General features: G+C 41.5%; 1 pseudogene; it reads right to left on the reverse strand.

The window, feature by feature from the left end:
* Positions 1-258: 258 nt before the first annotated feature.
* On the reverse strand, positions 259-23829 carry LOC115113145 (sulfotransferase 6B1-like; annotated as a pseudogene).
* Between the last annotated feature and the right edge of the window lie 346 nt (positions 23830-24175).

Raw genomic sequence — 24175 nt, forward strand, 5'->3', positions numbered from 1 at the left:
CATCTATTATTCATTTGTAAAAATGTTGAAAAACATAATTCCACTTTGACATTAAGGGGTATTATGGGTAAGCCAGTGAAGAAAAAAAAGCTGTTTAATCAATTTTACATTTCGGCTATAACACAACAAAATGTGGAAAAAGTCAAGGGGTGTGAATACTTTCTGAAGGCATTGTAACCCTGATTGTATGTCTGACACTCTACAAATGTCTAAAACTGGCCACATGGCCCGAATACACCCCGGATATATATATATATATATATATATATTTGTGTGTGTGTGTGTGTGTGTGTGTGTGTGTGTGTGTGTGTGTGTGTGTGTGTGTGTGTGTGTGTGTGTGTGTGTGTGTGTGTGTGTGTGTGTGTGTATACCAAGACCACTAGCCCCACTTTAAGTTCTTGAAGGTTTTACTATGTGTGTTGGTTGTGTATTGGTGGGGTGGGGGTTCTTGGTTTTGTTGTGGGTTCTTTGCCATGGTGCCAGATGGAAAGCCTGATACCACGGTTAGGTACAGAACAGAACATTTGTCACAAAACAGGAAATGTGTCCTCCATGTGCAGTAGCCTGTATCTACCTTGTGATTGTCTCCCTCCCTCCCTTTCTTTCTTTCTTTCTTTCTTTCTTTCTTTCTTTCTTTCTTTCTTTCTTTCTTTCTTTCTTTCTTTCTTTCTTTCTTTCTTTCTTTCTTTCTTTCTTTCTCTCTCTCTCTCTCTCTCTCTCTCTCTCTCTCTCTCTCTCTCTCTCTCTCCATGGGGGTTATTCTGGGGATACCAACCACAGAGAGAACCCTCCCCTTCCCCTCCACCCACGCATTTGCCCCCATATTGGAAACTTCAGCAGAACACACGCAACCCACATGTGAGGATGCACAAAAACACAACAACAGATACAGAAAAAAGAGACTCAATAGGGCTGTCAAAAGAACTCTGTTTTCTGAGGTGAACAAAATAATGCTTCATACCAGCTGTTGTTTTCTTTCCATTTTGAGCAGTTAATGCTTTTGTTGACATTCTAAACATATTACACCTAAAATTAATTAAATGGAGTTGGGTCAGCTCTGAATTTAAATATAGTCATCTACATACATAATGTATTACATAATGTATTACATACATCAACTATTGTGCTTGAGCAGGGAGTACAAAAGGCTACCTCTAAAATGACTGTCAGAACCTTTTACTTTTCAGTTGGAAATACAACTGAGAAAATTATATATTCCAATATCAATCACATTTAATGCATATGTATATGCATACAGTACCAGTCAAAAGATTGGACACACCAACACATTCAAGGGTTTTTCTTTTTTTACAATTTTTTTACTAAAAATAAACCAAACCCCTGGAATGAGTAGTTGCGTCCAAACTTTTGACTGGTACTGTATATAAACGTCCTCTCACTGTCAACTGCATTTATCTTCAGCAAACTTAACATGTGTAAATATTTGTATGAACATAACAAGATTCAAAAACTTAGATATAAACTGAACAAGTTCCACAGACATGTGACTAACAGAAATGGAATAATGTGTCCCTGAACAAAGGGGGAGGGGAATCAAAATCAAAAGTAACAGTCAGTATCTGGTGTGGCAACCAGCTGCATTAAGTACTGCAGTGCATCACCTCCTCATGGACTGCACCAGATTTGCCAGTTCTTGCTGTGAGATGTTACCCCACTCTTCCACCAAGGCACCTGCAAGTTCCCGGACATTTCTGGGGGGAATGGCCCTAGCCCTTACCCTCCAATCCAATAGGTCCCAGACATGCTCAATGGGATTGAGATCTGGGCTCTTCGGTGGCCATGACAGAACACTGACATTCCTGTTTTGCAGGAAATCACTCACATAACGAGCAGTATGGCAGGTGGCATTGACATGCTGTAGGGTCATGTCAGGATGAGCCTGCAGGAAGGGTACCACATGAGGGAGGAAGATGTCTTCCCTGTAAAGCACAGCGTTGAGATTGCCTGCAATGACAACAAGCTCAGTCCGATGATGCTGTGACACACCGCGCCAGACCATGACAGACCCTCCACCTCAAAATCGATCCCGCTCCAGAGTACAGGCCTTGGTGCAACGCTCATTCCTTAGACGATAAACGCAAATCCGACCATCACCCCTGGTGAGACAAAACCGCGACTCGTCAGTGAAGAGCACTTTTTTGCCAGTCCTGTCTGGTCCAGCAACGGTAGGTTTGTGCCCATAGGATACGTTGTTGCCGGTGATGTCTGGTGAGGACCTGCCTTACAACAGGCCTACACACCCTCAGTCCAGCCTCTCTCAGTCTATTGCGGACAGTCTGAGCACTGATGAAGGGATTGTGTATTCCTGGTGTAACTCGGACAGTTGTTGTTGCCATCCTGTACCTGTCCCGCAGGTGTGATGTTCGGATGTACCGATCCTGTGCAGGTGTTGTTACACGTGGTCTGCCACTGCGAGGACGATCAGCTGTCCATCATGTCTCCCTGTAGCTCTGTCTTAGGCGTGTCACAGTACAGACATTGCAATTTATTTCCCTGGCCATATCTGCAGTCCTCATGCCTCCTTGCAGCATGCCCAAGGCACTTTCATGCAGATGAGCAGGGACCCTGGGCATCTTTCTTTTGGTGTTTTTCAGAGTCAGTAGAAAGGCCTCTTCAGTGTCCTAAGTTTTCATAACTGTGACCTTAATTGCCTACCGTCTGTAAGTTGTTAGTGTCTTAACGACCGTTCCACAGGTGCATGTTCATTAATTGTTTATGGTTCATTGAACAAGCATGGGAAACAGTTTAAACCCTTTACAATGAAGATCTGTGAAGTTATTTGGATTTTTACAAATTATCTTTGAAAGACAAAAAGGGATGTTTCTTTTTTTGCTCAGTTTATTTAGGGAGTAGATCAGCTTTAATATTGCAAATACAGTAGATTGTGGTTTCTATCAATGTAATTGTATGCATAATTTCCAATCCCCATATATATTTTGGGATAAATATATATATATTATTTTATACATATATTTGTTAAATATATTTTCCTTCTTTATTATTTTCTCCTAACCCTTACACCCCTCCCCTAATTGGAATAAACTAATGGACAACAATATTTAGGCTTCTACTTCCAGTTCATACATACACTATATACATTTTAAGGACACAATATATTTGGTTTGTTTTTAGATTCCGTTTAATTACTTAAAAATCATACAAAGTGATTTTCTGGATTTTTGTTTTAGATTCCATCTCTCACAGTTGAAGTGTACCTATGATAAAAAATTACAGACCTCTACATGCTTTGTAATTCGGAAAACCTGCAAAATCGGCAGTGTATCAAATACTTGTTCTCCTCACTGTATATATATGTTTCTAGTATTGTATGCATTTCAATCCAACAGTCTTATTGTGTGTAACCTGTCACATTGTTGGCAAGCATGGCCATTACGACAAAAGCCAGTGCCAACGTCAAAAGGCATTCTTACTAGGACTTTGAACATGATCATTATAGTTCACCTCATGTGGCATGTAATTCATGGAACTACACTGTGTGGCACATATGATCCTGGAGTAAAATTCTGCTACTCTGAACTGAATGCTTAATATCATAAAATACAGACAAGGAGGCTGTTATCAATCATTGAACCAACTAGAATTAACATACTTAAGTGCAGTGGTATAAAAACAAGGATTACAAGATGTGTATAAAGAATCCAACATGAAGTATATCATGTCTACTCTATCTCATGTCACACTTTCACAAAAATGCCCTTGAATGGCTGCAGTGTAAGACAGTCAAGAGGAGTAACAAGTGTCCCACCACCAAATTCCTCATTGTCTATGTCAGTTTAGCTACTGCATACCAGCTCTCCTGCCTGTTGGGGTTGAACTTTCCTAATCTGTCAGTGTTTCCCTTGCGTCCTGTCTCAGTTCAGTCAGTGCTCATCCTGTCTGCTATCTACTTGCAGTACAGGTCATACTTCAGTTTAGCCCCCAGCTTAGTCCCTGCCAGGTGCTTCTCAAATGCTGTGTCCATCTCCTGTCTTTGGGCTGGGCTGAAATGGTTCTTCCAGTCTCCTACTTCACCTGGGGAGGAAATACCCATTAAACACACATGAGCAAGACTAAAACACGTGAACAATGTAGAGCAAGTACATGACATAAGTTATCTTTTGATTACAGTTATTCATAGATTACAGTTGACCTAGTCTTTTAGGTAGTGTGAGGTAACCAACATATTATAAAATATAACTTTGATTGATAATAAGATTACCTCAACCTCACACCTACAGTGGGGCAAAAAAGTATTTAGTCAGCCACCAATTGTGCAAGTTCTCCCACTTAAAAAGATGAGAGAGGCCTGTAATTTTCATCATAGGTACACTTCAACTATGACAGACAAAATGAGAAAAAAAAATCGAGAAAATCATTTATTTGCAAATTATGGTGGAAAATAAGTATTTGGTCAATAACAAAAGTTTATCTCAATACTTTGTTATATACCCTTTGTTGGCAATGACAGAGGTCAAACGTTTTCTGTAAGTCTTCACAAGGTTTTCACACACTGTTGCTGGTATTTTGGCCCATTCCTCCATGCAGATCTCCTCTAGAGCAGTGATGTTTTGGGGCTGTTGCTGGGCAACGCAGACTTTCAACTCCCTCCAAAGATTTTCTATGGGGTTGAGATCTCGAGACTGGCTAGGCCACTCCAGGACCTTGAAATGCTTCTTACGAAGCCACTCCTTCGTTGCCCGGGCGGTGTGTTTGGGATCATTGTCATGCTGAAGGACCCAGCCATGTTTCATCTTCAATGCCCTTGCTGATGGAAGGAGGTTTCACTCAAAATCTCACGATACATGGCCCCATTCATTCTTTCCTTTTGCAGAAAAACAGCCCCAAAGCATGATGTTTCCACCCCCATGCTTCACAGTAGGTATGGTGTTCTTTGGATGCAACTCAGCATTCTTTGTCCTCCAAACACAACGAGTTGAGTTTTTACCAAAAAGTTATATTTTGGTTTGATCTGACCATATGACATTCTCCCAATCTTCTTCTGGATCATCCAAATGCTCTCTAGCAAACTTCAGACGGGCCTGGACATGTACTGGCTTAAGCAGGGGTCACGTCTGGCACTGCAGGATTTGAGTCCCTGGCGGCATAGTGTGTTACTGATGGTAGGCTTTGTTACTTTGGTCCCGGCTCTCTGCAGGTCATTCACTAGGTCCCCCTGTGTGGTTCTGGGATTTTTGCTCACCGTTCTTGTGATCATTTTGACCCCACGGGGTGAGATCTTGCGTGGAGCCCCAGATCGAGGGAAATTATCAGTGGTCTTGTATGTCTTCCATTTCCTAATAATTGCTCCCACAGTTGATTTCTTCAAACCAAGCTGCTTACCTATTGCAGATTCAGTCTTCCCAGCCTGGTGCAGGTCTACAATTTTGTTTCTGGTGTCCTTTGACAGCTCTTAGGTCTTTGCCATAGTGGAGTTTGGAGTGTGACTGTTTGAGGTTGTGGACAGGTGTCTTTTATACTGATAACAAGTTCAAACAGGTGCCATTAATACAGGTAACGAGTGGAGGACAGACAGAGGAACCTCTTAAAGAAGAAGTTACAGGTCTATGAGAGCCAGAAATCTTGCTTGTTTGTAGGTGACCAAATACTTATTTTCCACCATAATTTGCAAATAAATTCATTAAAAATCCTACAATGTGATTTTCTGGATTTTTTTCTCATTTTGTCTGTCATAGTTGAAGTGTACCTATGATGAAAATGACAGGCCTCTCTCATCTTTTTAAGTGGGAGAACTTGCACAATTGGTGGCTGACTCAATACTTTTTTGCCCTACTGTAAGAGATGCAGCATACCGTAGTGAATGTGCATGGCGAGTATGAAACATACAGTATAATAACACAAATGTCACGAGAAATCCCAGTCCACCAAGTTTAACGTTGGTGGTGTGATAATCATGTATGAAACTAACTAAACAAGTGTGCAACAGCCTTTTAGGATTGTGTATGGAGTGTGCGCTGCTATTATCCATTGTGATCAGTGGACAAAGCTGACATATGATTGCATTATATAACTGGCAGTCAATTCGATTAGCAAGTGGGATTGTTTTTTATTTTTATATTTACACATTTGCGATCTCAGTTCATCCTAATACACAATGGATAATATTATAATTTGTTACAAAAAATAACTGTATTTGTATCCCTTAATAAGTTTCAGTGAGCTCAATGTCACATATGCTGTAGAGGGCCATATATGACCCTTGGCCTGCTATACATGCGCAAATTTCACTTATAAGCTGTTAACCTCTTGATTCTAGCCACCCCGGATCCGGGATCGTGAATACAGCCTCAAGCTCATTACCATAACGCAACGTTAACTATTCATGAAAATCGCAAATGAAATGAAATAAATATATTTGCTCTCAAGCTTAGCCTTTTGTTAAACTACCGGCCTAATGTTAAAAGACACGCCCAGCATGAGGCTGTCTGTTCAGCACAGGCATGTTAAGGTTGTGTCAGGTCATGTAGAAAAAGAGAGCGAGAGAAAGATGTTCTCCTATGCTACCTATATCATACCTCAGCAGAGTGACACAACACAAGTCAATGAATGACAGACTATATTCTGCACTGTATTTAGGGGTAAGAGTCATGGTTTGTTAGGCAGACAGACAGCAATTGATTCATGCATTCAACTTACAGGAGGTTACCAAAGGTTATTAGCTTTCTCTCTCTGAAAAGGACAAGGGTTGTTTTTGGAGGAACATGAGACCTGAGACATGAGTCTGTATTTAAAGTTGACAGACATCATATCAAGTGTATGTTTGTCTCACCATAATGCCACATTTTCTGTCTCAGGTAGGTGGGATTAAACAAACACAGTCACTCTGGAACAAAGCTCTCTCTCTCTCTCTCTCTCAAAAAACACACACCTTTCCTGAACAAGACGTTGCCCATCTGGCCGTGTGAGTCATTGGAGCTCTCCTTCATAGCGTTGAAGGTTCTGCTCCTTCCTCTGAGATGGCCTGGATCTGAGGATCACTGAGACTGAAACCAAAGAACTCAGAGACCCTTCGCACACCTTCACTCAGGTCCTGGGTGGGTCACAATTAACAAGACAGAATGTAAATGACAAAAAGCAAAACCTATCAAAAATATGGTCTGTATCCAAAACACAAGGAATGTTTGATACCTGTTTTAACTCCTCAAAGGTGACTATTATCACGTTAGGGTCATCCATTCTCCTCTCCCAGCCAAGTACATGGTCGAAATATGAACCCCAGGGAACTAGGAATAGGCACAAACTATTCTGATGAGGCTTTGTAATGTATAGATACATCATTAACTGTAATACCAATGACTCAAGTTGTATTTTTAGATAAAGCAAACCCGAAAATATAAACCCAATGTTCATAAGGGCTCTTTACTTTAGGTACCTTTTCCACTCATAAACTCTGAGAAGAAGCGGTCCCAAGACTCGGCAGTGGTTAGAAATGGGTTTTTGTTGGAGAAGTGATAGAAGGAAACCACTGTGTCTTTCGGGTTCCTGAATATCACCAGCATCTGTTTTTGATCAACAGAAGACCATAACATAATAATAACTGATCCAGGCAGTCTGGTCTCATAAACTAGATGCAACGTAGTGAACAAACATCACTCAACTATGGTAGATATGTTATGTTTAGTGTGGTTACATAACACAAAGGTTAATATATATATTTTTTTATATATATATACTGTATTTATAAAAAAAATTAAGGGGTAGATCAGCTTTTATATTGCAGATAGATTGTAGCTTCCATCAATGTAATAAAAAATAAAAAAATTAACCTTTATTTAACTAGGCAAGTCAGTTAAGAACAAATTCTTATTTTCAATGACGGCCTAGGAACAATGGGTTAACTGCCTGTTCAGAGGCAGCAAGAATAGACTGACGAGTTTCAGAAGAAAGGTCTTTGTTTCTGGCCATTTAGAGCCTGTAATCAAACCTTGTCAGCTCGAACCTTGTCAGCTCGGGGGTTTGAACTTGCAACCTTCCGGTTACTAGTCCAACGCTCTAACCACTAGGCTATCCTGCCACCCCACTTTCTGCATAATTTCCAATCCCCCAAATATTTTTGGGTAAATATATATACTACTGCTCAAAAGTTTGGGGTCACTTAGAAATGTCCTTGTTTTTGAAAGAAAAGTACATTTTTTGTCCATTAAAATAACATCAAATTGATCAGAAATACAGTGTAGACATTGTTAATGTTGTAAATGACTATTGTAGCTGGAAACGGCAGATTTTTATGGAATATCTATATAGGCATACAGAGGCCCATTATCAGCAACCATCACTCCTGTGTTCCAATGGCACGTTATGTTAGCTAATCCAAGTTTATAATATTAAAAGGCTAATTGATCATTAGAAAACACTTTTGCAATTATGTTAGCACAGCTGGAAACTGTTGTGCTGATTCAAAAAGCAATACAACGGGCCTTCTTTAGACTAGTTGAGTATCTTGAGCATCAGCATTTGTGGGTTCGATTACAGGCTCAAAATGGCCAGAAACAAAGACCTTTCTTCTGAAACTCGTCAGTCTATTCTTGCTCTGAGAAACGATGGCTATTCCATGCGAGAAATTGACTGGCGGTTGGATTGGGGATGGAATCCGGAGGATAGGCTGGCCGACGACCCATTAAAAGTGCAGAACGCCTTCCAGAGCTGAGACGAGAACTGAGGACCGCGGTCGGAGACAATGTCCTCTGGGAGTCCATGGATCTGGAAGACGTGCTGCACCATGAGCTGAGCCGTCTCCTTGGCTGAGGGTAGTTTGGGGAGAGGGACGATGGAGAACCGATCCACTACCGTCAGAAAGACGGTGTTGCCATCAGACGGAGGGAGCCCAGTGACAAAGTTCAGAGAGATATGGGACCAGGGATGAGGGACAGGTAGTGGCTGAAGGAAGCCAGAAGTAGCTTGCCGTGGAGTCTTGTTCTGAGCACACACAGTGCACGTGGCAACAAAGGCAGAGACGTCAGGAACCATTGTGGGCCACCACAAATGTTGTCGGAGGAAGGCTAGGGTTCGACCAGAACCTGGATGACAGGTCAGCCTGGAGGAATGAGCCCATTCCAGGACCCGGGACCGGACTGAGTTTGGGGCAAACAACTGGTCAGCCAGGCCCCCTTCAGGTTCAGGCTGGGAGCGTTGGGCCTTGCGAACCAGGGTTTCAATACCACAACCCACTGAAGCCGCAAGGCATATGAGGTAGGGAGAATGGTTTCTTAGACCGAGGGTGTGGCAGAGGAATTGTATAGGCGGGAGAGGGTGTCAGGACTCATATTTTTGGACCCTGGGCGGTAGGAAAGGGTGAAGTTCAATCTTGTAAATAACAAAGCCCACCGGGCCTGCCTGGAGTTAAGGCGCTTGGCTGTACGGAGATATTCAATTTTTTTATGGCCGGTCCAAACAAAAAAAGGCTGTTCTGCTCCTTCCAGCTAGTGCCTACACTCTTACAGCACCATCCTGACAGCCAGAAGTTCTCGGTTGCCTACTTCGTAGTTCCTTTCTGCTGGATTGAGACAATGGAACAGGAGGGCACAGGGATGGAGCTGGTCCTGGGCAGATCGCTAGGACAGGACTGCACCCACTCCAACATCAGAAGCATCAACCTCTACCACAAATTGACGACACAGGTCCGGATGGACGAGGATGGGTGCTGTGGTGAACCGATGCTTCAGGTCCACCATGGCTCTGTCAACATCTGGAGACCATGTGAAAGGTACTTTGGGAGAGGTGAGTGCAGAGAGGGGGGCCGCCAGGGTGCTGTAGCTCCGAATGAAACGGCGGTAGAAGTTGGCGAACCCCAGGAAACGTTGTAACTGCACCCTGGACATAGGTTGAGGCCAATCTACCACTGCTTTCACCTTTTCAGGATCCATTTGGACATTTCCATCCGGGGTCTTGATGCAACTTCGATCGGAACGAAGAGGGCTGGGGTTCGAAAATGAGGGAGCACTGGGAAAGGAATGCCAGGCAGGTACCAGGATCACCTGCATAACGCTCCGGAGGAAGTAAGCAGGGTTCTCGGGGAGCCGGGGTAGGTTGAACCAATCCACAATTAGTAGAAAGGTTACTGGGTGGTTGGGAGGTCTCAGATGTGGCGTGCCTATGAGCTACTTCACGGATTTGCTCCATTATCGCCTTAAACCCTTGGTCGTGGCGTTCCATCAGGGAACGAAGCCCTTCCAAAAGGTGCTGAAGTAGCTCCTCATGCCTCCCAATGGTGGCTCCCTGTAGGGAGACAAGATGATGGAGCTGGTCCAAGTCTGCTGGGTCTGTCGTGGCCAGTTCGTACTATAAGGGCACAAGGCGAGACTCAAATGCAGACACAGGAGGCAAATGGTTGAGCTCTGATATTTATTACGGCAAAAGGGGTAGGCAAAAGACAGGTCGGGTACAGGTGAGAGTTCATAAACCAGGTCAGAGTCCAAACAGTACCAGGCAATAGGCAGGCTTGAGGTCTGGGGCAGGCAGAGTGGTTAGGCAGGCGGGCTCAGAGTCAGAACAGGCAAGGGTCAAAACCAGGGGAGAGAGAAAAGAGAGACTGGGAAAGCAGGAGCTGAGAAACAAGACCGCTGGTTGACTTGAAAAACAAGACGAACTGGCACAGAGAGACAGGAAACACAGGGATAAATACACCAGGGAAAATAAGCAACACCTTCTATTTGCCAAATATTTTTAACTGTGCTGTTTCACAAAAGTTCTGAGCCTATTTTACAGACAGGGTATATTTTATAGAATATTACTTAAGGAAAAACCAAAAGGAAGGTAGTTGGATGGGTAAGCATATAACGCGAACATTTAGAAATCCAAAGGTTGCATGTTACTACTTTTTAGCTACTTTGCAACTACTTCACATGTTAGCTACACCTTCACCTAACCACAACCTTAACCCTTTAACCTAACTTCTAACCCTAACCTTAACCCTAACCTTAACCCCTTACCCCTAGCCTAGCTAAAGTTAGCCAACTAGCTACTTATCTAACATTAGCCACAACAGATTGTAATTCGTAACATATCATACGAGTTATATTTTTTTAAAGATTTGAGTGGAGTGTGATTGTCTGCTGAATTAGTGTCCTGTGTGTGTATGTTTTGTGCTTTGCTCTGTCTACCATGTTCTCTGTACAGTTTGTTCTTTGCAGTGTATATACAGTGGGGCTAGAAAGTATTTAGTCAGCCACCAATTGTGCATGTTCTCCCACTTAAAAAGATGAGAGAGGCCTGTAATTTTCATCATAGGTACACTTCAACTATGACAGACAAAATGAGAAAAAAAATCCAGAAAATCACATTGTAGGATTTTTAATGAATTTATTTGCAAATTATGGTGGAAAATAAGTATTTGGTCACCTACAAACAAGCAAGATTTCTGGCTCTCACAGACCTGTAACTTCTTATTTAAGAGGATCCTCTGTCCTCCACTCGTTACCTGTATTAATGGCACCTGTTTGAACTTGTAATCAGTATAAATATTCCACAACCTCAAACAGTCACACTCCAAACTTCACTATGGCCAAGACCAAAGAGCTGTCAAAGGACACCAGAAACAAAATTGTAGACCTGCACCAGGCTGGGAAGACTGAATCTGCAATAGGTAAGCAGCTTGGTTTGAAGAAATCAACTGTGGGAGCAATTATTAGGAAATGGAAGACATACAAGACCACTGATAATCTCCCTCGATCTGGGGCTCCACGCAAGATCTCACCCTGTGGGGTCAAAATGATCACAAAAATCCCATGACCACACGGGGGGACCTAGTGAATCACCTGCAGAGAGCTGGGACCAAAGTAACAAAGCCTACCATCAGTAACACACTACGCCTCCAGGGACTCAAATCATGCAGTGCCAGACGTGTCCCACCTGCTTAAGCCAGTACATGTCCAGGCCCGTCTGAAGTTTGCTAGAGAGCATTTGGTTGATCCAGAAGAAGATTGGGAGAATGTCATATGGTCAGATCAAACCAAAATATAACTTTTTGGTAAAAACTCAACTCGTTGTGTTTGGAGGACAAAGAATGATGAGTTGCATCCAAAGAACACCATACCTGCTGTGAAGCATGGGGGTGGAAACATCATGCTTTGGGGCTGTTTTTCTGCAAAGGGATCAGGACGACTGATCCGTGTAAAAGAAAGAATGAATTGGGTCATATATCGTGGGATTTTGAGTGAAAACCTTCCATCAGCAAGGGCATTGAAAATGAAACATGGCTGGGTCTTTCAGCATGACAATGATCCCAAGCACACCGCCCGGGCAACAAAGGAGTGGCTTCGTAAGTAGCATTTCAAGGTCCTGGAGTGGCCTAGGCAGTCTCAGATCTCAACCCCATAGAAAATCTTTGGAGGGAGTTGAAAGTCTGCGTTGCCCAGCAACAGCCCCAAAACATCACTGCTCTAGAGGAGATCTGCATGGAGGAATGGGCCAAAATACCAGCAACAGTGTGTGAAAACCTTGTGAAGACTTACAGAAAACGTTTGACCTCTGTCATTGCCAACAAAGGGTATATAACAAAGTATTGAGATAAACTTTTTTTATTGACCAAATACTTATTTTCTACCATAATTTGCAAATAAATTCATTAAAAATCCTATAATGTGATTTTCTGGATTTTTTTTCTCATTTTGTCTGTCATAGTTGAAGTGTACATATGATGAAAATTACAGGCCTCTCTCATCTTTTTAAGTGGGAGAACTTGCACAATCGGTGGCTGACTATATACTTTTTTGCCCCACTGTATCTATGTCTGTGTGGTACTTTGTCTGAAGAGAAACACTAGCTCTGACACTGCACAGGAAAAGCTTTCACAATTACATAACAAGGGAATTGCAAGTTGTTGTTTGGAGGAAGTCGTGGTAGAATTTCATATCACTCATATCAAAAGAGGAAGTTCTGTGGGCCCAAAGCATAAAAACACTGCTGGAAAAGTAAACATGGTAATCGTGAGTTCCATCACAACAACACTTAGATACTTGGTTGAAAGTACATACCTTTGTTTTCTTTGTGGTGAAGGATGCAGGAATGTTATCTGGGTGCATGTGTGTCCCTAGAAATCTGGGGGACGGGGCTTTGTGAATAACCTGCAAGTTAGACAAGGCGTCCATTTAACGCTACATGAGCCATGGTATGCTGTTGCTCTTACGGTCATATGCTGAACAGACACTGTGCATACAGGCATGTTATGTTGTTTTAGGCATAGGGGAACCAATGTAAGAACAGTTACACACTCTTCAATCCTGACACAGCTGGCCATACAAACCACTGTTATAATATAGCATCTCACTATATCCTCCATGTTAATTGCATTAGGTGTGAGAATCATGGGTGTATACTGTAGATAGACCACTCTTGTTGGATGAAGTTTAAGGTCTAGCTATGCATGACGGCATTCATTGGAGGCCACTCACAGCACATGTTTGTAATTCACTAACATTCACTAATGGGCCTTACTGGATCACAGCATGATTGCAACACATGCATCTAATTATTGTGACTAGTTACAGAACAGTAAAATGACATTATTGTTTGCCTGTATAACAGATGGGGGATCTGTGAAACTCACTCCTCAGCCTGAAGTGTCTTCACTTGCGCTGGTGAAGAGAAAGCTTTTTGGTGGTGCGACTGGGTAAGATGCTTCGGGGGTGCAATCACATGTGTTTGCGAGGCAGAGGTCCTGGGTTGGAGCCTCTGTATGAGCCGAATCATTAGGAAGCAGTACTTGCTAAGCAAGCAGCATGACGTCCTTTACACCTGACTGTATAGATATTCTCTCTGTTTGTGACATAAGTAGGATAGAGAACAGTGTCCTGACCTGACATTGTGTCATGAAAACCTCCTTTATGGACCTAAAGTGGGCTAAAAACTTCCCAATATATCCACAGCACCTCTTTATGCTACAGGGAATGTGTGAATGTGTGAAACATACAACCCCACACAACACATACACAGCATTTCCAATTATTACACACAAAGCATATTACATTATTTACATATCTGATTTATTTGAGGCAGACAAACCTGCAGTGTTGCTAAAACTCCAGGAGAGTCAAGCAGTATAACACACCTGCTGCATTTCTGGCCCAAAGAACTCCATCAATGGAGGGGTTTGGGACTCGGCTTTCTCACCAGTTGCTGCTGCTAGTATTTTACGAAGCACCGCCACCATCCAATTAAAACCTGCCAGAGACAGTGAGCATTCAGGTCCATTAACATTTGAGCATAAGAGAAGGTTTTTCAATTTACACAGAGGGATCAGGAATATAAAGGGTTAGTGTCCTTTGATACTCTTAAAAATGTTTCCCCACGTTTCACAATTAGGCAAGAGTGTTAGTAAGTTATTATCCCAAAATATTTGTCATGTGAGTGGCAATCCGCTAAGGAGCAGTTTCCCAGAGACAGATGAAGTCTTGTCTTGGTATAAAAACCATTCTCAATTGAGAATCTTCATTAAAAGTTCATTTTAGTCCAGAACTAGGCTTATTCTGGGTCTGGAAAACTAGCCCTTAGTGTTTTGTAATATCCATAAAATGGTTTCAAGGACTGTGAAAGATACAGCTAAAAAGAAACAGGGTTAACATCAATGAGGCCGTTTGAGGTTAAAAGGGGAGACAAGGTAAAGGGTGGGACACACCTTCAAAATCAGGATTTGAAATATACTCAGAGTGCACTTTGCACTTTCTAAATTGTCCTTTACAATTTGCATTGTCCTTACAAGATACTTTGAATGGTAGGCTATGTATGCTTTGAACTGTGTACTGAAGATTTCAAAAGGACCAAACTAAAAGAAATACCTTTTATTTTACACCAAATGAACAATGTATAAGGCAGGCAGCGCCACGGGAGGTAGTGGTGCTTGGGGTAGCACCCCCTGTGGTGAAATGGTGAAATGGCACCACTCCCTGCAGAAGAGGTGCAACAATTTGTGTTGTTGCAATGAAAACGACAAAACTATTTTTCCTTTGCACTATTGCTATAAATTATACTAGGATTGGGGTAAGGGAGAGACAAAAAACATGGGATATTTATATAGGGACCCCATTCTTAGGGGTGCTCCCGAGTGGTGCAGTAATCTAAGGCGCTGCATCTCAGTGCAAGAGGCATCACTAAAGACCCTAGTTTGATTCCAGGCTGTATCACAACTGGCCATGATTTGGAGTCTCATAGGGCAGCACACAATTGGCCCAGCGTCGTCCAGGTTATGGTCATTGTAAATAAGAATGTGTTCTTAACTCACTTGCCTAGTTAAATAAAGGTTAAATAAAATAACATCTCTGCATGGAAAGCTCTCAGCTCTGTTTTGTAAGTGGTGCGTTCATGATCTTATCTATTCAGTTGTGGGGGTTTGGAGTCGGAAACACGCTCTTCTGTACAACAGACAGTTCAGTTTGAGTTGAGTCGGGTCTCTCTCTCCCTCTCTGTTCCTTTCTCATCTTTTGTTCCCTCTTTTTTTCTTTTCCCCATTTTGGTGGATATTAAGTGATCTGGAGCATGCTCACAATAGTTTTCCACTTTTATTTTCTATAAGTTTACAATTCTAAACTTGGCTAAAATGGGAACAATATAAAAAAGGAGGATGAATGCACAGCTGTCCATTTGTGCTCAGTTTGAATAGTAATAATCTTGTTTTTACTCATTTAGGTACAAAACCCATCTAATTTTCTCTCTCTCTCACACACAGACCCATTGTAATAATGCACTACAAAGACATGTACGGTCTGTTCACAACGGTCTATTTTGTTTTGCAAACAGTCATGAGGTAAATTAACTTAGGCGGTAGTGAATACTGTAACCGAATATTGTCCTATGATTAGGCTACTCATCACATTAGGAATCGTATACTATTGTTAGCCTGCAAGCGCTTCATTATAAAGGTGCTTTTTTAAAGATGATTTGGAGATAAAGTTCGGGAAGGAAGGTCTCTTCTACCACATAAAATATGCATCCAAGCCAAGCTGAAATCTGATCAGAAACATGTTGGGTCTCTTTCACAGCTTTCCATTTCCTTACAACCAGTCAAATTGATGTACATGTTTTATTTTGCACAGAAAATCTTTCCCATCATTTGTTTTGTCATTCCATTTTCTCCCAGGTCCCTAAATGTCTTTGCTCCGCGCAAGAAGCAGACATGACAGAGAAAACTTTACCAATGTCAACTAGATTGAAGTATTCATTCTATAATTTATGACATTATTCTTTATTTAGTCTAGGGCAACATATAATAACAGAAGAGAAGCTGCGTGTATATGTCTTATATACAAGTTGACTAACAAATAGCCTACCAAAATCTTGGAAATTATGAGCAGAAACATGTCAAATGTAGTCCATTTTTCTTTTTGCATCCCCTGTCAAAAAATCATGCTGCCATCTCTGACTGTAGCCTACAGCGCATTTTCTATAAATGTGGGTTAGGGTCAGGTGCGGACTTAAGATTTTCACTTCATCAGTTGCATATGAGTTATTAGCAATTGCGGGCTGTTGAACAAACAGCTGACCCACGCACCACTAGTGTGTGTGTTATTTTGCCACGTCACTACGTGTACCTGTGAGTGTGTGTGCAATGTGCATTTGTGTGTTTGTAAAACACATTGAGTCTATATGTGGGTATATACCAGTATGTGTGTTACGGTTAAATTAAAGATATATAATACATTCATAACACCTTTATTAAACTATTCATAACCGCTTTGTGAATTTTGCACTATCATTTATAATAACCTGTATAACACATTTATACAATATCATTCATATGAAACCTTCAAAATAAAAGTGTTTTTTCATTACAGCATTACAATTTATTTTATTAGAAATATATTGTGGGAGTGAGCCGGACAGTTGCTGGTGTTACTGCCTGTGTTAGACTTGCTGAGCTAAAGCCAGGTCATTAGCTTGTGGAGCTAATGCAAGTCTCAGGCAAGGTTACTCGACATATTACAATGACACCAATTGCACTGGTGCCCTCAAGACCTGGGTGCAAATAGTATTTGAAATCGTTCCAGTACTTTGAGGGTTTGCCTGGAGTGCCAGAAGAATTCGCACTTTTGGGACTACTCCATTGGTTCCATTGCGCCAGGAAAGCACAATCATCAAGTACATTGAGTTAAAGCATTTGAAATATAGGGTCTACAATTTACACCCAGGTCTGGCTCCATTGTGGACTTGAGCCAGGCATATGAACCCAAGGAATATATACTGAACAAAAATACTGCATGAACTCAACATGCAACAATTTCAATAATTTTACTGAGTTTCAGTAAAATCAGTCAACAGAAATAAATTCATTAGGCCCTGATCCATGGATTTCACATGACTGGGCAGGGGTGCAGCCATGGGTGGGCATGGGAGGGCATAGGCCCACCCACTTGGGAGAAAGGGCCAGACAATCAGAATTTGTTTTCCCACCCACAAAAGTGTCCACCGAAACGATCCCACAGGTGAAGAAGTCAGATGTGGAGGTCCTGGGCTGGCATGGTTACATGTGGTCGGCGGTTGTGAGGCCGATTAGACGTACCGTTAAATTCTCTAGAACAACATTGGAGGCAGCTTATGATAGAGAAATTAACATTAAATTATCTGGCAACAACCCTGGTGTACATTCCTGCAGTCAGCATGCCAATTGCACGCTCCCTCAAAATGTGATACATATTTGGCATTGTGTTGTGTGACAAAACGGCATATTTTAGAGTGACCTTTTATTGTATCCAGCATAATGTGCACCTGTATAATGATCATGCTTAACACTTTCTTGGTTACTACACGATTCCATGTGCTATTTCATAGTTTTGATGTCTTCACTATTATTCTACAATTTAGAAAATAGTTCAAATAAGAAAGACCCTTGAATGTATGACATTTTAGGGAGGACCCAGATGCAGACAGTGTCAAAGTAACACAAGTGTATTACTAGAACAGGGGCAGGCAAAACCGCTGGTAGGCTTGACAGACAAAACAAACTGGCAACAGACAAACAGAGAACAGAGGAATAAATACACTGGGGATAATGGGGAAGATGGGTGACACCTGGAGGAGGGTGGAGGCAAGCACAAAGACAGGTGAAACAGATCAGGGTGTGACAGAATGAGGAGGTATGTCCAAACTTTTGACTGGTACTGTAGACTTTCTCCCTGTGCACGCCCTCCATGAATATTGCAACACCAACGTTTGATTGAACATTAGTTTTGTGAGATACGTAATTATAGTAACGTTTGTTTGTCTGTGAGAGAAATCTGATATTGCTGCTAACAACTGTAGTTTGTCTTGAAGGAATGATGTGTGGAGCTCTTAGACCCTAAGATGTTGTATGGAAATTATGTAAGCCTATGGAGATTGTGCTATTCTTGTGGCGCTGAAACTGAAATTAATTGTTGCATCGCATCATTTGTCTGTCCTTGATGCAAAGAACATGTGCTTAGTTTAGTCCCAAGGACCTCACCTTGTGTATAAAAATGTGACGTATTGTACAGGAATAGATATTTGTGTAAATCTCCCACGTTAGATTGGGAGTAGCGTGAATCAAGGGTGGGCTTTGCCTGCGCCTCTCAAGGACTTTCACATTCGTATTCTGAAGCCATTCCAGTGTTGCTTTGGCTGTATGCTTGGGGTTATTCGGTCTGGCCACTCTCCCATAAAGCCCAGATTGGTGAAGTGCTCTAGACACTGTTGTCCTTCTGGCAGATTCTCCCATCTCAGCCAAGGAACTCTGTAGTTCTGTCAGAGTGGTCATTGGGTTCTTGGTCCCCTCCCGGTGCCTGACTAAGGTCCTTCTTGCCCAGTTGCTCAGCTTGGTCAGACGGCCAACTCTAGGCAGTGTCTAGGTAGTTCCATATTTACTCCATATCCCAATGATGGAGACAACTGTGCTCTTGGAAACTTTCATCACTCTAGAAATGGTTTTATACCTTTCCCTCAAAGTTCCAAAAGTATTGGGAAGTGACAATCTTTGTTTTGTTTTTTCTCTGTGCTCCACCACGCCAGAGCAGAAACTATACAATGAAGTTCAAGGAACTGTCCTTAGATCTCTGAGAAATAATTATATCTCAGAGATCTACGGACAGTTCCTTGGACTTCGTGGTATAGTTTCTGCTCTGACATGCACTGTCAACTGTGGGGCCTTATATAGACAGGTATGTTTCTTTCTAAATCAAGTCCAAACAATTGGATTGGCCACACGTAGACTCCGATAAAGTTGTAGCAACATCTCAAGGATGATCAAAGGAAATTGGATGCACCTGAGCTCAATTTGGAGTTTCATAGCAAAAGTGTGTGATATACTTAGTGCCATGCAAAGGTATTCATCCCCCTTGGTGTTGTTCATATTTTGTTGCATTACAACATGTAATTTAAATAGATTTTTTATTTGGATTTCATTTAATGGACATACACAAAATAGTCCAAATTGTTGAAGTGAAATGAAAAGAAATGTAATTATGAAAAAGTGGTGCGTGCATATGTATTCACCCCTTTGCTATGAAGCCCCTAAATAAGATCTGGTGCAAGCAATTACCTTCAGAAGTCACATAATTAGTTAAATAAAGTCCGCCTGTGTACAATTTAAGTGTCACATGATTTGTCACATGATCACAGTATATGTATACACCTGTTCTGAAAGGCCCCAGAGTCTGCAACACCACTGAACAAGGGGCACCACCAAGCAAGCGCATGAAGACCAAGGAGTCTCCAAACTGGTCAGGGACAAAGTTCTGGAGAAGTACAGATCAGGGTTGGTTTCTAAAAAAATATTTGAAACTCTGAACATCCTACGGAGCACCATTAAATTCAATATTAAAAAAATGGAAAGAATATGGCACCACAACAAACCTACCAAGAGAGGGCCGCCCACCAAAACTCACGGACCAGGCAAGGAGGGCATTAATCATAGAGGCAACAAAGAGACTGAAGATGACCCTGAAGGAGCTGCAAAGCTCCACAGCGGAGATTGGAGTATCTGTCCATAGGACCACTTTAAGCCGCACACTCCACAGAGTTGGGCTTTACGGAAGAGTTTCCAGAAAAAAGCCATTGCTTATAGAAGAAAATAAGCAAACACGTTTGGTGTTCGCCAAAAGGCATGTAGGAGACTCCCCAAGCATATGGAAGAAGGTACTCTGGTCAGATGAGTCTAACATTGAGCTTTTTGTCCATCAAGGAAAACTCTATGTCTGGCGCAAACCCAACACCTCTCACCTCCACGAGAACACCATCCACAGTGAAGCATGGTGGTGGCAGCATCATGCTGTGTGTCACACCCTGACCATAGTTTGCTTTGTATGTTCTATGTTTTGTTTGGTCAGGGTGTGATCTGAGTGGGCATTCTATGTTGGATGTCTTGTTTGTCTGTTTCTGTGTTTGGGCCTGATATGGTTCTCAATCAGAGGCAGGTGTTAGTCATTGTCTCTGATTGGGAACCATATTTAGGTAGCCTGTTTGGTGTTGGGTTTTGGTGGGGGATTCTGTCACGGGATTCTTCCGTCGAAGGAGAGGAGGACCAAAATGCAGCGTGGTTGAAATTCATGTTTGTTTTTAATAAGAAAACTATACATGAATAAACTACAAAAACAACAAATGTGTAAACCCGAAACAGTCCCGTGTGAAACAAACACTGACACAGGAGACAATCACCCACAAAACCCAACACCAAACAGGCTACCTAAATATGGTTCCCAATCAGAGACAATGACTAACACCTGCCTCTGATTGAGAACCATATCAGGCCCAAACACAGAAACAGACAAACAAGACATCCAACATAGAATGCCCACTCAGATCACACCCTGACCAAACAAAACATAGAACATACAAAGCAAACTATGGTCAGGGTGTGACACTGTGGGGATGTTTTTCATCGGCAGGGACTGGGAAACCGGTCAGATTTGAAGGAATGATGGATGGCGCTAAATACAGGGGAATTCTTGAGGGAAACCTGTTTCAGTCTTCCAGAGATTTGAGACTGGGACAGAGGTTCACCTTCCAGCAAGACAATGACCATAAGCATACTGCTAAAGCAACACTTGTGTGGTTTAAGGGGAAACATTTAAATGTCTTGGAATGGCCTTGTCAAAGCCCAGACCTCAGTCCAATTGAGAATTTGTGGTATGACTTAAAGATTGCTGTACACCAGCGGAACCCATCCAGCTTGAAGGAGCTGGAGCAGTTTTGCCTTGAAGAATGAGCAAATATCCCAGTGGCTAGATGTGCCAAGCTTATAGAGACATACCCCAAGAGACTTGCAGCTGTAATTGCTGCAAAAGGTGGCTCTACAAAGTATTTACCTTTTTTTGGGGGGGGGGGGGGGGGGGTTATGCACGCTCAAGTTTTCTGTTATTTTGTCTTATTTCTTGAGTGTTTCACAATAAAAAATATTTTGCATTTCAAAGTGGTAGGCAAAAATCCCTATTAATTCCAGGTTGTAAGGCAACAAAATAGGAAAAATGCCAAGGGGCGTGAATACTTTTGCAAGCCACTGTAAATAAGATATTTCTGTTTTTAATTTTCTATATATATATATATGTCAAAAGATTTCTCAAAACATATTTTCACTTTGTCATTATGGTGTATTGTGTGGATAATAAAATCATATTTAATCCATTTTGAATTCAGGCTGTAACACAACAAAATGTGGAATAAGTCACAGGGTATGAATTCTTTCTAACGGCATTGTATATATGTGGTTAGTTGTTATATTGAGTACTGTCAAATAAGTGCATATATTTGTCCTATAATGTAGTCGTGCGTTTACAACAGAGAATACAGCACTCCTTTTCTCCATATGAAGTTTCTAGTTAGACTCTTCTTTCACTTGTTATTAGTAACCTTTATTCATGTAGTTAACTCATCTGTTTCTCTATGACCGTGTAGAAGTGGGAACATGGCCATCTCAGTAGATGGCAAGGTGTAGGTGTATTCAAAGAAAATCTGGATTCTGTCTTGATATTGTGGCATCTGGATCATCCTATTCCGATCCTTTTTTTAAAAACTGCCTCAAAATCGGATTAAAAAAGGGGATTACACAATCCGGATAACTATTATCCAGAATAAATATTTTTAAGACTGGGCCCTGAGGCTTACCCGGTGCTCCCAGACTGTTGCATAAATTGTGTGTCATCGGGTTGGGTACCGTGGTAGCAAAAATACAAACTTCCTTTGTAATAATAAATAAAGAACTATTCAAAGGAAGTTTTATTTTTGAAAGTTCCTTACGAATGATGTTGAATAAATGTGTAATAACGGTTGTTATGAATGATATTGCAACACTCATAAAGGTGTTATAACTGGTGTCATAAAGATGTTAAGTATACCCCCTTCATATAAAGTGTTACCTGTGTTTCTGTGTGTGTGTGTCTGTGTATCTGTCTGTGTGTCAGTGTGTGTGTATGTGTCTATGACTGCATGTGTGTACATTTCAATGTGTGCTTGTGCCTGTGTGTGTAAGTGTGCGCATTGGTTTGTGTGTGTATTTTCAAGAGGTGGAGAGTGGTATGTGCATTCAAATAAGGGAAATGCTACATAACATTTTTTATTTTAGTATGCTATAACTGATTGGTTGCACATACTTTGGCTATTAATCCAAAAAGTTGTTACATGGTATTACATTAACCGGTTTTATTACATTATAAATATTAAAAGTTTATTACATGAACCGTTGTTACAAGGGGGCCTCTATGTCTGCAATATGTAGAGTGGCCTGTGTTAAATTCAACATTCATCAACACTGATTGCTTATCTTACATCGCTCTATAGTGTGCACAGGAAAGAACTGACAAAGCGAGCAAAACTGGCTGCAAATTTGGGTTGTAATAACAAGGTTAAAACCAGAAACAGACTTTATTGCAACCAATTTTGCCTGTCGTGAGGCCCTACCCCAAAGGGCACAGATCATATTCAGCAAGTCCAAATGCTCAGAGGCCCATCCATTGTGAAATTGAATTATAGGTCACTTTTGTAAGAGAATACCCCAAACCCACTCAGCAAATCAAAAACATTTTGTATAACTTTGAATACACGCTGCAATAAAATGGCATACACTATGAGCTATGAGTAAGACAACACTATAAGTAAGATGAATTGCCCCAATTGTATAATGAACTTGAACTTTGAACCTTATGTAGGTAAGGCCATAGAGTAGACAACTGAAGACCAAGAGGAACACTCCTTATTTTACTGATTAAACTTGATACAATAGTAAAATCAAATCAGAAATCAAATCATATTGTATCCGTCACATGTTTCGTAGACAACAGGTGTAGACTAACAGTGAAATGTTACTTACTTACGGGTCTTTTTCCAACAATGCAGAGGTAAAGATTGAAAGATAAGATACAAAATAAAAACGTAAATAGTGACACTGTGAATAACGAGTAAAAATAACATGGCTATATAGTGAATGACTATTAGAAAATGTAAATGCTTAATCAAGATGCCAATTGCCCAAGGATGACCATCTAAATGTTTAACAGTATTTCCACATTCAAATATTTTTGACTTACCACATTTGGGATATGCAACTAACATTACATCATCTGCTCTTGCTTCCAGCCTCTCCATAGCCTTCAGGTTCTCCACTGGACTCATGATGACAGGGTACAGCACTCCATTATATCTGTACAACTTATCCTTCTCCTTCATATCTTTAGCCAGTTCCATTTTGGCTGAGAAAGAGCTACTCATTTTGGAGAATACTGCAGAAAATCTCAAGGTAAAGAAAATTCAGTTTCCACCGCTAACAGGCATCCAGTATATTTGTGCAGCTGGACAGCCACGAGCTCCGCTCTGTGTATGCGTGTGGGTGTGTGATTGTGGGTGTGTGTGAGAGAGAGAGTACAGTAGGAGGAGAAGGAGGCACGTCCTTCAAAGATAGAGCTTGCGTGAGAAGCAGGGGTTTCCTGGTTTCTGTAGGGGAGAATGGAAGATCTGGTGTCCTGTGTGAATGATGGGGAGATGCCTGTGCAATACTAACCAGATGGGAGGGACTGCTAGAGCTAAGACTACAGTAGGTCATTGAATGGAAGGAACTGTTTGGGTAGGGTATCCAAAGACAGCTGGCCAATATCTGTCCAATGTTGCATGAAAGTAAACTATTTCTATTACATTTTCTTTTTCCCTAAGCGTCTAAACAACACTGTGCTATCTGACAGTGAACATACTGTAAATGAATCACTTTGAG

Source organism: Oncorhynchus nerka, linkage group LG28 (assembly GCF_034236695.1).
Source record: "Oncorhynchus nerka isolate Pitt River linkage group LG28, Oner_Uvic_2.0, whole genome shotgun sequence".
In the NCBI taxonomy this organism is placed as follows: domain Eukaryota; kingdom Metazoa; phylum Chordata; class Actinopteri; order Salmoniformes; family Salmonidae; genus Oncorhynchus; species Oncorhynchus nerka.